The 13,291-nt window shown below is 39.8% G+C and overlaps 1 protein-coding gene across 2 annotated transcripts in view; it reads right to left on the bottom strand.

Annotated features, from left to right (window-relative positions):
* ELOVL5 (ELOVL fatty acid elongase 5) overlaps positions 1-12,697 on the bottom strand; it is an 88,756-nt gene extending 76,059 nt beyond the window's left edge. Inside the window, exon 1 of one of the 2 annotated variants that reach the window (XM_003769155.4) lies at positions 12,537-12,697. The gene's annotated coding sequence lies outside the window, so the exon portion shown is untranslated. Of the gene's footprint in view, positions 1-12,117; positions 12,431-12,536 lie in introns of those variants that run through there. The other variant, XM_012549126.3, reaches the window with a different exon arrangement.
* Positions 12,698-13,291: the final 594 nt, after the last annotated feature.

Below are 13,291 nucleotides of genomic sequence, written 5' to 3'. Positions count from 1 at the left end.
ATCAACTTTGGAACACAATATTGGAACAAATAACATTGCAAAAGTGAACAAAACTTGAGAACTCTAATCAATGCAATGACCAATCAAGATACCAGAGGTATGATGATAAAGGATCCTACTCATCTCCTCTGAAAGGGAGGTAACAGACAAAATACAAAGAATGATACATCCATTTTGGGGGATTACATGGCCATAGTACAAATTTATTTTTACTACGCATATTTGTTACAAGAACTTTGTTTTTCTTTTCTTCCAATAGACAGGAAGGAAAGAAAATAAATGTTAACTGAAAAGAATCAAAACAAGGAAGCCAGATATTTTGTGTCTTCTGATGGATTGGGGATGGGGCACTGGAGGTAGGGAAATTAATTAGGTAGTTATGTGAGATAGTAAATTTCTTTTAAGCAGTTGTTGTTTAATCATTTTAGTTATGTTTGACTCTTTGTAGCCACTTACAAGTGGCTTTGGGATTTTCTTGGCAAAAATACTGAAAGTGGTTTGCCATTTTCTTCTCCAGTTCATTTTACAGATAAGTCAGTGACTTAAGTATCAAATAGAAGTATCTAAGACCAGACTCAGAAAATGAAACTTCTTGACTGCAGGATGGGCACTCTGTCCACTGAACCACCTAGCTAGCTTCTCCTTTAGGCAGTTGAGCCTATGCCAAACTGTATCCTCTTGGGAAGCAAACAAGAAAAGACCAAATCAAATCAAAGGTAAAGTGCTAAACAAATTTGAGTGTTATTCAAGTGTCCCTACAACTTTTTGGTCTTTAATATCTCACAATACTGGATAAGAATTTCTGAGAAATATAGCACTCTTGATTCCAGTACAATCATCTTCAAGACCGAAACATGTATTACAAAAGGAAAAAAAAAGGCATTCAAGTCTATAGTGAAATCTGCCCAAAATAACTCCTTATTTTAAGTTAGATATTTCCAGACTGAAGAAACCTAGGCTCTTAAAAAAAAGTCATTTAGAATTTTTTAAATGAGCAAACTACAGGTAATAACTGGGAGAGGTAGATGTGCCAAAGGTTTTTAATCAACATTTTATGCTATGCCCTAAATCACTTATAAGTCTTTGTTGATTACAGCCTGAGATTACTTGAATATGCAATTAAATTAGTTAAATTCCTCTATCCCAAGAGTACAAAATAGAAGCAACCTAAAAAACTAAACAAATACAACTCCAAAGAGGGAAAGTCACAAATATGTTACATTTAAACTTTCCCTGAAAGAAAAGTTAGATTATCTCACTTCATACCTAGAGGGAGAAGTGAAAGAGAGCGGGGAGAGAGAGTAACTGTATTGAACTGAGGGCATTAAGTCACTTTCTTCAATTTCACTTCCTAAATGTTACTCAAATATATGTTCTGGTTCTCCTTTTAAAGAGCTGAATGGTTCTTAACAGAAATAAGGTCAAATACTGATATAATAATCTCTCATAATTTTAGCAAGAGCCATTTTAATATCCAGTCAGATGTCAAATTTACAGAAAATCTGCTTAAATCATGCAATTAATTTTGAGTCTGGACATTTTAACTACACTGTTAGCTTCTTCAGGTATTAGGATATACTATGAGAAAAACATAGTCACTCTTCGTAGTGGAAACTAAAGGAGCATATATCAATTGAGGAATAGCTAAAAAAAAATAAATAAATAAAAATCCATAGGATATAAAAGAATACTAATGTGCTAGGAGAAAAAAGTCATGAAAAAGATGATTTCGTTTGTTTGAAATGAGCTAAATAGGAAAACAATTTATATGACATCAACACTGTAAAAGTGACAAGTAATTATTAACTATGATTCCAGAGAACATATGAATGCTGCCCACTTTCTGATATGGAGGCAATTGGTTAATATGTAGAATGGGACATACTTTTTTGGACATAGCCAATGTGGTAATTTCTTTTGATTTACAAAAATTTGTTGCAAAGGTTTTGTTAAAAAGCTTAGCATAGTGCCCCGCACATAGCAGATATCATATAAAGAAAAGAAAAAAAAAAAAGAAAACAAGCCTGATAATTGGATAAAATAAACTTTAAAACTTTAAGTCACTAAATAAGTAGTAATTATGACCATCTTATGCATCATAACAATATTGTCAGCCTTGAGGTTGTGTGTGTCTGCGTGTGTGCACGCACACATGTGCATGTAGTGGGATAGAAAGGGGGGGCAACTAGTTTGGGCCTTTGAATTTTTAGAATCTACAATCCTATTAATGTGCAGAAGTTTAGTGCCAAGAATGCAGACTTTTCAGACATAAGAGTTTCTCCACAAAATCGTCACTAACAATTTGGGCAGAATTTTCCCTATTTTCATAATCAAAAAGAAAGAATCAAGGCTCTGGAAAAATTTGGAAGGTACAAAAAACATTCAGAGGCCACCATTTAAACCAAAGGGATTTAAGTGGCGTGCCTAGGGTCTCACAACTAGTGTTAAGTATCTGAGATTACATTTGAATTCAGATCCTCCCGATTCCTTAGATGCTGCTTTCTCCACACCATCTAGCTACTCCAAAAGTTAGCATTATCAAAAGATAATTCAAAGTCTATTTCTTATACAGATTCAACAGGGAAAGAGAGGAAAAAATAAGAAAGAAAATAAATGCAAAATTCACAAAGCAGAAACAGATAAAAAGTTCTAAAGACAAAAATTTTACAATTAGAACATTTAAAAATCAAGCAACCTCCCTTTTGTGTATGGGTATAGGATTTTGGGGAAAAAACAGAAGATTTCAAAATTTTGCATTAAAATGTGCTTAAATACTTCCATGGAAATGTGTGATCTTTAATCTGAAGACTCCCTGGTACAAATAATACAAGACTCAACCTGTTCAGGAAACCTTATTCTAGGCCACTCTGTCTCACTGCTCATTAGCCAAGAATTCCTCCACACCCACAAGACTTCCCCCCTAAATATCTAAAGGGCATGGATATCTCTTCAGTAACTTGTAAATCTCCAACAATTATCCTGTGGCTCAGTCAACACACCATTGACCCCATTTGCAGACCAGGACCAAGAGCCACTCTAAGGCAAACTGGATACAAAAAGCAAAGCTACTTTAGGATTATTATCACCACCAACATTTAGCAGTCTATATTTGTAAAACATATTCATAATCATAATCTCATTAGATCCTCAAGAGCCTTAAAAAAAAAAGAATTATCCTCATTTTATGGAGAAAGAAATCAGAGATTTTTAAAACCATAAAAGCTCACAAAGTAGTAGTAGACTTTGGCCTTGAATTGAAGTTTCCAACTCTTCTACTAGATCCTATTACTATGTAACTGACTAGGTTACTAAACTAGGGATACACTACAAAAACTGCCCTATCTTCACAAAGCTTCCATTCTAAAGACTATCACTTAAAAAGATGTGGAGCACAGCTGAGAACCCATTTGTATTAAACTCAGATTTACGAAAAGTTGAGATCAATTAAAATAAAGAGAAGGCAGTATTTGCAAATCTTTGTTTAAAGGTTAAAGTAATTTTGTCTACAGTAGAGCAAGGCAAAGAATGCCAAGGATAGGAACAGAGGTGCTCTGAATACCTACCCGTAGGGATAAGAATACCAGACAACTATCACACCCTAGGGAAGCAAATGAATAATTACTGAATTTGGTATCCTGAGGACTATTCCTTGGAGAAGGAGAATTTAACAATCACTTCACAGGAATAATTCCTGGCATTAGTGAGTGGAGGGAATACCAGATCTAGAGCTAGGAGTACCAATTTTGAATACCAGCTCTGCTACTTATGAGCTATGTGTTCTTGGACAAATCATTCTTATCATTCTGAACCTCAATTTCCTCATGTGTAATATCTGGAGAATGATCAATAAGGTCCCTTACTAATCTATAATCCTATGACAATAGCAGAAGATGAGGACCCACTTTTTACCAAATGGTGATGTTGAGGATGAAGGCAAGGGAGAGAAGAAATTCATGAAGGTGGGGAGAAAGCAATTAATTGATACTATGCCAGACTGGATGGGTGGAGTTTAATTCCATAGGTAGATAAATAATTACAGCTCTGCTTTGAGTCCTTTAGGGTCTATATATCACTCTAAAAGGAAATGCTATCTTTCCCCCTATCTTTCCCCTCCCCCCTCATTTATGTGATTCTGTGAAAAGTCAATTAACCCTGTTTGCCTGAACTTCTTCCTTTATAAAATGAGCAAGAGAAGTGAAATAGCAAACCACTACAGTATCTTTGCCCAAAAAACAAACCAAAAAACCAACTCCAAAAGGAGTCATGAAGAGTTGAACATAACTGGAAAATAATTAAACACATCTCCAAAATCTAACTGCTTAGAACTCTGCCAAAAACAAAAACAAACAAAAACAAGAGCCCAAGATCTTTATTGAGTTTAATTATATTCTTCTCTAGCAACAACTGCTCTTTTTAAAAGCACTCAGCTAAAGCTCAACTAGAGGAGGCATGGAATTTGGTTGGCTATTTAATGTTTCTAAAAATGTACTAGCCAGATACTTTTTGATACAAGGCCCATGTAATTACAAAAACAAATAGACACAAATCAACTAAAAATGTTCCCACAGTGGGAACATGCCATAGTTCAGTAGGAGTTGAACAGCTTGGGAATGATAACATTTAGAGACTAGTCAGGTGGTGTGCTCTACTATAGAATGGAAACTTTGAATTAGGTCAGATCTTTTTCATTTTCATGTAGAATACTTCACAGAGAGAAAATTTCCTCTTCAAAAAACTTGTTAGAAGCAGCCTACTAGTGTTATTTACTTTTCCAGAAATGTTTCTTTTGTTTCTTTTTGATTAATTTTGCTTTTAAACTAGATGACTAGTATAAATAGAGTACAAATAAGTATATTCTCTCAAAGTTATTAAACATAACATAACTTTAAAACTAACAATCCATGAAATTTTCAAATGTATCCTTTGTTATCAGAAAGGCTGTGTCTTACCTAAATCTTATTTACTACCTAATCTAGAACCCTCAGGTAATATAATCAGCGTCTTTTTCTGGTGCTATCCTACAGCTTTGCTGCAGAAATGATGATTTGCTTTGGAATGGCATTGCAGAACAGTACCACCAGAAGCCATGGCAATGTTCAGACACACTTTGTAACAACTAACTGGGTTTTCTTTAAGTACCAAAGACTGCAACTACCAATAGGCTACGAGGGTAGCTGTAGCCCAAAATTAAACGACAAGGTTTGGGGAGGTGGCAGTGATGACACTGAAGCAAGGAGGAGCCAAGGCTTACCCATTTTTATAACATCTTCTGTTTGGGAGCATTCTACAAGGAGAATAGGAAAAAGGCCTTCAACAGGCCTTAAGCTGTTTCCCTACAAGAAAGTGCAAATGTTAATGTGATGATAAAAAGCTTTGAATTGGCTGCAGAGCCCAGACTGAGGAGGCCTCTAAAGGAAGGCAAGAGTCCTTGTGGGCATCTGGGTTGAGGATGGAGTTGGGCTTCTCTCAGTCTCTCACCATATATCTATGAACACGTGGCTTTTTTTGTTTTTTTAATCTCTTGTGCTTATTCGTTCTTTTAGCCAGGTTACAACCTTTTGAGTTTCAATAGTTCAGAAAAACCATTAGAAGCCCAGCAACTGATATTCTTGGTAGAATCTGCAAAGGGCCCCAGCAGCTGAGATGGTGGCCTGGAAGAACTACCTGCTTGACTTACCCCAGCAATGAGATCAGCACCTCTCCTCCCGCCCCCCCCCCCCCAAAAAATACTTTGTCTGTACCAAGAAGTGAACACGGTGGGCCTATGTTTGCTAGTCACCACTTGGTGGAAGTCCATATTCCCAGGGACAAAGTTGGGGTTCAAAGGAGTGTGTGCCTTGGTTTACAGGAGTATTTCTGTACTTCTGCCCTTACTACTTTCTAAGCAAACATTCCTTTGTAAAAGCTAATTAATATGAACTGATTGATACTAAGAAGTAATCAATTGTTCAAAATGATATTAGCAGGATAATAATTGGCCAAATGATAAGGGAACACAAACTGAAAGGGGACTTATGCGAAGTAACATTAGAATATTACCCTCAACCTCTCAAGGTTACCCCAAGAACTCTGAAAGAAAACATAGCAGACCATGTGTATTCTGTGGATTCAATCCTAGTAGGCAGTATGACTTGGAAGCTAAAATTGGAACTGGCCTGAAGGGTCTTATATTTTAATGGATATTTAACTTCTCTATTCACAAGTGGGGAGACAGGATGTTGGGGGAGGTTTAGAATAGATGATTTTTAAAGTGCTTTTCAATTCTAAAATGTTTTGGATTTTGGAGTGAACTAGATTACAGTATTGTTTGGACAAGCAAATTTTTTTTTCTTTTAATTTCAAAAGAAAAATTTCCCAGGCAACAGAATCCAGAACAGAGGATATATCAAAGAGAAAAGAGGGTTCTGAGGGTAGAAGAAAACAAAGCCAAGAATTGAGGCTTTGTGAGATTCTTCCAACTAAACAGCATGGAGCTACAAAAAAAAAAAATTAACTATGATTTTAAAGGTGATAATGACAGAAGAAAAAATAAAATAGTCACAGAACAAAGGCAGTAGAGACATGATGAAGAGGTACTATTAGGGAGAAAAAGTGAAAAGATTTGATAGTTCATACATGTTTTCCTGAATTTAAAACTTCTATTTCCAACACGCCAGCTATTTACATCTGTATATCCATCTAGCAACTCTCATTCACCAAATTCAAAACTCTGATCATCTCCACATCAGACTTCCAACTTCCCATGAGCTCAACAGAGTTCTCTGGCACATGGCACCATCATTCTCTTATTTCATTAAACTTAAACTCTGGATATTCTTCCTTTATTTCCTACCCTGTCCATTTTACTCTTACTCTCAATCAGCTGTGGATTATTTTTTCACATTATCTTTGGTGTTACTCCATAACATTCTATTCTCTGTTCCAATCCCAGGTTCAAGGATTTCATTAGAATGGCCTGGAACACTGCAATAAATGAACCATCATCTATAACATGCCCCCTAGCTATGGGGTAGACGCTGAAGCTTTGTCCTGGGCCTTTTTTTTTTCTCTTCTCTTTCTTGGTAATCACATGATTCACACAGGTTAATTATTTTTCTCTATACTAAGGACTCAGATTTCTGGACTACTGGGCATTCTGAACTAGATATCATATGTAATATAATATAAACTAGCATTTATATTAGCACTTTGAGGTTTGATCCTCACAATCTTTTGAGATAATCATTATCAGTTGTACAGATGAGGAAATTGAGGCTGACAGAGAATAAGAGGTACACACAGGTAAGTGTTTGAGGCAGAATATGATTACATTTTCCTTATCTAAGATCACGATTTCAACTTTAGCTTTTCCAAAGTAACTCCTTTTTCTCCCCAAACCTCAACCCTCCTTCTGAACTTCCCTGTTTTTATTAAAGACATGACAATCTTTCTTGGGCAGATAGGTGACACAGTACATAGATCCCTGAGCTTGGAATCAGGCAGACTCACCTTCATTAGTTCAAATCTGGACTCACACATTTACTAGATGTGTGATCCTGGACATATTTAACCCTGTTTGCCTCAGTTCCTCATCTGTAAAATAAGCTGGAGAAGAAAATGGCAAATCGCTCCAGAATCTTAGCCAAGAATCACAATGAGTTAGATATGATTGAAACAACTCAATCACAAAACAATTTCTCTAAATCACTTGGATTCACAATCTTTGCATCATGCTTGAATCCTGACTCCTACATATCCATTTAATTGCCAAATAAAGTCATTTGTACTTCCATCTCTTGGATCTATCCCCTTCTCTCTACTCATTGCCATTACTGTAGTTTAGGGCCTCATTACCTCAGCAATAGGCTCCTAAATTGGTCTCCCTTATCAAAAGTTTTTCCCCTATACAATCCATCCTTCTTTAAAATGTACATTCCAAGTCCCTCCACCAAAGTTACTCTGATAATAGTCAATATTTATTAAGTACCTACTTTGTGTCAGCCACTGTGCTGCTAAGTGCTGGGGATACAGATATTGGGGGGGAGGGGGGAAGGCCTGTCCTCAAGGAGCTAACAATTTAATAGGGGAAAAAAAAAACATGCAAAAAAAAAAAAAAAAAAAAAAAAAAAAAAAGGCTGTAAAGAGGGAAGGAGGAAAAGAAGGGGAAGGTAACTGGCTTAGGGGTATGGTGGAGAAGTCAAAATAGCCCAAAATAAATGCAGCGGAATATGAAGTGTGGTGATGTCTGAGGAGATAACAGACCTATTTCCTTCTTTTACATGGAGTTTGTGGGTACTTAATGCTAAGTTACAGACTGAAACTGAGAAAGCTTAAACAGTTTTAAGCTATTTTCCGAGAGATATAGTATTGAGATCATGGAAGAAGACAGGCCATTCATTGTACTCTGTTCTGATCAGATCATATCTAGAATTTTGTGTTAAGTTCTAGGTAACACAGTTTAGATAAGGTGCTGACAAGCTGGAGAATGCTTAGTGGAAAATAAGTAGGATGGTGCAAAAAATGGAAACCATGATAGGAAGATGATTTGAAGGAAATGAGAAAAGATTCAAGAGGAACAGGGTATGTTGTTTTTGAGTAATTTTTCAGTCATATTTGATTCTCAAAGTTATGAGGGGTTTACTATTTCTCCTTCTGGTTATTATACAGATGAGGAAACTGAGACAAAGAGAATTAAGTGACTTGCCCAGGATCACACAGTTAGGCAGTGTCTGAGGTTGGATTTGAATTTTTTCTGACACCAGAGCCATAGTTCTAATCCACTGCACCATCTAGCTGCCTCAAAGATAAATTGTTACTAAGGCACTTAAAAAATTGTCACCATAAAAAGGACTTAAAACAGTTTGCCTGGCACCAGATAACAGCGCAAGATGCATCAGCTAAAAATTTCAAGAAGCATATTTAGGTCTAATTAAAGAAATAATAGAAAACTCAAGATTTATAACATTTTTAAGGTCTGAAAAAAGTATTTCCTAACACCATCCCATAAGGTAAGATGATGAAAATATTAATTACTCCCATTTTACAGCAAAGAAAAGTGAGGCTGAGAGATTAAGGAGCTATCTCAAACAACAGGGTGTGGGAAAGAGTAATCGACCCCAAGTTTCCAGCCTACAATGATATGAACTACCCAAAAGTACAATGAGCTCCCTCCTCTGGAGGGTGGCTTCACTCAAGGATTTCAGGTCCCTTAAATGAAAGCTAGACTATTGGTTGGGGATTCCATTTATGGAGCCAACAAAAAAATAGGTATTCCTAGATAAAAGATATTGGGGGCGGGGGGAGGGCAACAACACATCAAGAAGCATAAACCTCAAAATAACAGGCAAGAAAATAATTTTGTAAGAAGTATCCCAGACGATTAAAAAAAAAAAAAAACCCAAAAACATTTTGTCACTGACAGGATCTAAGCTAAAGATTTGCTTAGGAAACGAAGATATTCAAACTGCTCAAAGGAGAACTTCATTTGTAATGGACATTACAACACAAAGGATAAAGAACATAGGTAACTACAAAGTCTCTGGTTTTGAGGTTGTTGGGTGAAATTTTATCTATTCTCAGTACCATCACGTTGCAATATACAGAAAGAGACAAACATTTCTACTTTGAGCTAATTCAAGCTAGTAAGCAAAAGGGGACGAGGAGAGAAAACAGGGCCTGAAAACAGTTAATCTAATAGTCAGAAGGGATTTAAGAGATAATTGTTCCAACCCCTTCATTTTACATGAGGAAAATGACCAGCATAGTGAAGTGACCAACCTCAGGATACACTAAGTGGTTTAGCTGCAATTAAAAACTTAAATGCTCACCTAGTCTAGTGTACTTAACACTAGAAAAGATGAATGACTAGTTTTCTACAAACATCAAAAAATATATAAAGATGAGTCTTTTTAACCTTATCTGCCAAAGAGGATTCTTAGAGGTGAGGAAATACATACTCTCAATCTTGAACCTCCAACTGTAGCTTTGAAAAAATAATTTCATCTAATTTTCCTCCTCTAACCCCCTGCTCCCCAAATTAAGTGTCTTAGAATTTTATTTCTATGAAAATGAGAGAGAAAATGTTAAGTCATTAGAGATATACATTTTGCAAGCATATTGGTTACAATCAGCATTTTTTTGTTGTTTTTCACCTTCAGGTAAACCCTCCACACACACACACACACACACACACACACACACACACACACACACACACACAATTTTCTTTATCAATAACTGCCAGTTTTCTTTTAGACTGAACACCAAGGAAAAAAAAAAACAAAAAAAAACCAAACAAACAAAAACCCAAAACTCCACACAAGAGAAAGGAAGAGCAAATACCTAATGGATTCTGGTGGTATGGAAGAATACAGTAATGTTTGATAAACTAATTTTTTCTTTTAGATTCCTTTGGGGTCAGGCAAGGGTCTGCTTTTTTACATGAAAGGCTTATAAAGTGACTCAACTATTGTGTCTTCTCAAAGCCTTTTCTCCAAGCTAAATATCTCCAGTTCCCTTCAACTGATCTTCCTGGTTTCCATTTCTTTCCCTCATCATCGTGTTAGTTCTCCACTGAATATGAACCTGCTTGTCCTATCTAAACTGCGGTACCCAGAATTGAACACAAAAATCCAGATGTGGTCTGAACAGGGCAAAGCATAAACTGGACGTTTACCTTCCATTAAGTGAGCATTATTTCCTCTAATGTTTATTTTTTTTTTTTTGCTCCTGTCAGTGTTGACTCAATGAACTAAAACTTAAAAGATCTTTTAAAACAGGATCCATGTAAGAAGTAAAAAGAAAATTAACTCGTGTACAGGTCAATGAAAAATCTGTAGTTAAATCTTAAACTTCTGGTTACTCGAAGAAAGCACGCAAAGGAACACATCTTGAAACAAGGCATCTGCCAAGTTGGAGGGACCAGGTTGCAGTGTTGCAGCTCTCAGCCAGCCCTTCCTGCAACTGATTCATTTAAGTCTGTTTTAACCACCACCACTACAGCCCCCAACTTGCAGTTTTGCTTCTATGCCTATCCACCCAGCTACTAAATCGCTCACCGAATTTGTGACCTGGTGCGGACAGGACACACTATATTCCATTTGTTATCTGGAGCTGAGTGGGAGGTGAAGTTAACTCAAAACTGAAAGGGGAAATCTCACCCTTAACTTGCAATCGCACTCAACACGTACAAGACAGTCTCTAAAAGATGTACAGGATTTGGGGGGAGAGCTTGAAGGGAGTAAAAGAGAAGTAAAAAGGGTTTGTAAGAAAACGCTAAGTAATCTGTTTTCCTGGCAAAGTTAAAAAAGATACACTTTCCCTCTTTGCTCTTGCTTCCCTCCCTTCTCCCCCCCCCAACCCCTCACTTGTACTCAAGTTTCCGAGCAACCCCTCCTTCCCACCCCTTCCTCTCCCTAGAGGTAGTCTGCTCTAGGCTCACACACCCAGCCAACCAGCTCCTGCCGCTCCTATGGGCTGATGTTGGGGGTAGACGGGGTCGGCAGCTAAAAGCCCTTCTTCGCCCTTTGCCTCCCTAAAGCGGCTGCCCTTGCCGCTTCCCGGAGACACCCCGCCTTTTCAGCCAGCGTTAGCCTTGCCTTCTCAGCGGTATCGCAACATTTTAAGGACACTCCTATCTGGCTCTAATAAAGCCAGAGCAGTCCTAGGAAAGCAGTCCCCCCCCCCCCCCCCGGGGGGGGGGGGGGGGGGCGCCAACCGGGCCCCCCCCCCCCGCCCCCCCGCACACCCCCCCCCCCCTCCCCCCCCCCCCCCCCGAAGCCCGGCTTGGTTTGTTAGGGAGGGTAAACCAGCGGGCGAAAGGAGCCGAGGACCTAACAGTCGCCTCTTTTCTGGCCCTGAGGAGAGATGACTCAAATAGTGGATTTCTCCCTTTTTTCTAAAGCTTCTGACAACAGCGGGGGAAACCCTACTCCGAGGCGTCCCCCTCCTCCTTCAATATTTGTAAACCCACCAAACCGAAGCCGCGGCCCCCGCGACCCCCGCTCCGCGCATCCATCCAGACCCGGTCAGCCGATGACCGCGGAGAGCCCTATCCCGCCCCGCGTCTAGCTCTCCCGGCAAGCCCGTGCATCCGCACGGAGCCACACAGAGAAGCAGCTTGTAGTCGTTGCCACTAACCTAACAGGTGCGATGGGCGGTTGCAGGGAAGAACTCCCAAGCTTCATGCTCCAGATAAGGCTGAAGCAAGGACGCAGAAGGAGGAGTGGGGGGAGGGGGCTGGGGGGAGAGCACAGAGGACCCACGAAATCTGCCCCTTGCTCATCCACCTTTCAGAGAGGCGTACTTTTCTCCGCCCGAGAAGGCGGCTGAAATAAAGCAGAGCTCTCGCAGCCCACGGTGGTCAATAGGGGACGGCTGCATTCGTTAGAGAAACGACCCGGGCTTGGTCCAGCCCCGAGAGACGAGGGGCAGAAAATGTAACGCCAGAAGGCAAGCCTTTCTGCTTCCTCCATCCCCCTCCCTCCCCCCCCTCCCCTCCCCGCTGGCGACGGCAGAGCCGAGCTCCGGAACCGAGTTTCCTGCAGCTAACAGCTTACCTCTTTAGACCGAGTAGCAGCAGCTCTGCGAAAACAGCAGCAGCTACGGCAGCTAAAAGCTGGAGCGGACAGCCGGCTCCTTCAGGCTGTCACGCTAGAGCCGAAGAGGATATAAGAGGGAGGGACGAGGCAGGGAGGAACCACGGAGATGAGGAGAGGAGGGAGTTGGGTACCTACAATAAAACGTGGGCTGACTGTGACGTCACAATGGCGCGATGGGCGAATAGGAAGACGAACTATGAATCAAGTTCTATGATGTCATGTTTCGCCAAGGGCCAATCCTAAAACAATAGAACTTTCCTGATTGTGAATTTGAGAATCCGAAGCGTTAGGGCAGGGGCGGGGGAGGGGTAATCCACTCTAGTTCACGTGTCTACCGTCAGTTTTAGCCACTTTCTTCCCAATAAGCCTGCGTGAAAAGAAGAGTCTGCGCAGTAGCAGCAATGAAGTTCCGCTGCCCCAAACTCTCGTAGATAGTTCTAACCCCAAAGAATGCCAGATTGGGTTACTCTGCTAGCCAGAAGCTTACCCTTGCACTGAGCATGCCCAGCAGGAGGGCTGCGCCGGGACCGACCGCCACCCAGGGCTTTTAGGAGTAAGATCTGAATGAACGGGGGGCGGGGGGGGGGGGGGGGGGGGGGGGGGGGGCGGCAAGCGAGAACGGCGTTCGTATTACAAAAGGGCAAGGACGTCAAGGCAAGGTGAACTATTCAGAAAGCGTTGTCTGGTGGTGCCTTAATATTGCAAACCAGACA

Source organism: Sarcophilus harrisii, chromosome 4 (assembly GCF_902635505.1).
Source record: "Sarcophilus harrisii chromosome 4, mSarHar1.11, whole genome shotgun sequence".
Lineage (NCBI taxonomy): Eukaryota > Metazoa > Chordata > Mammalia > Dasyuromorphia > Dasyuridae > Sarcophilus > Sarcophilus harrisii.
This window is presented reverse-complemented; position numbering and strand designations above follow the sequence as displayed.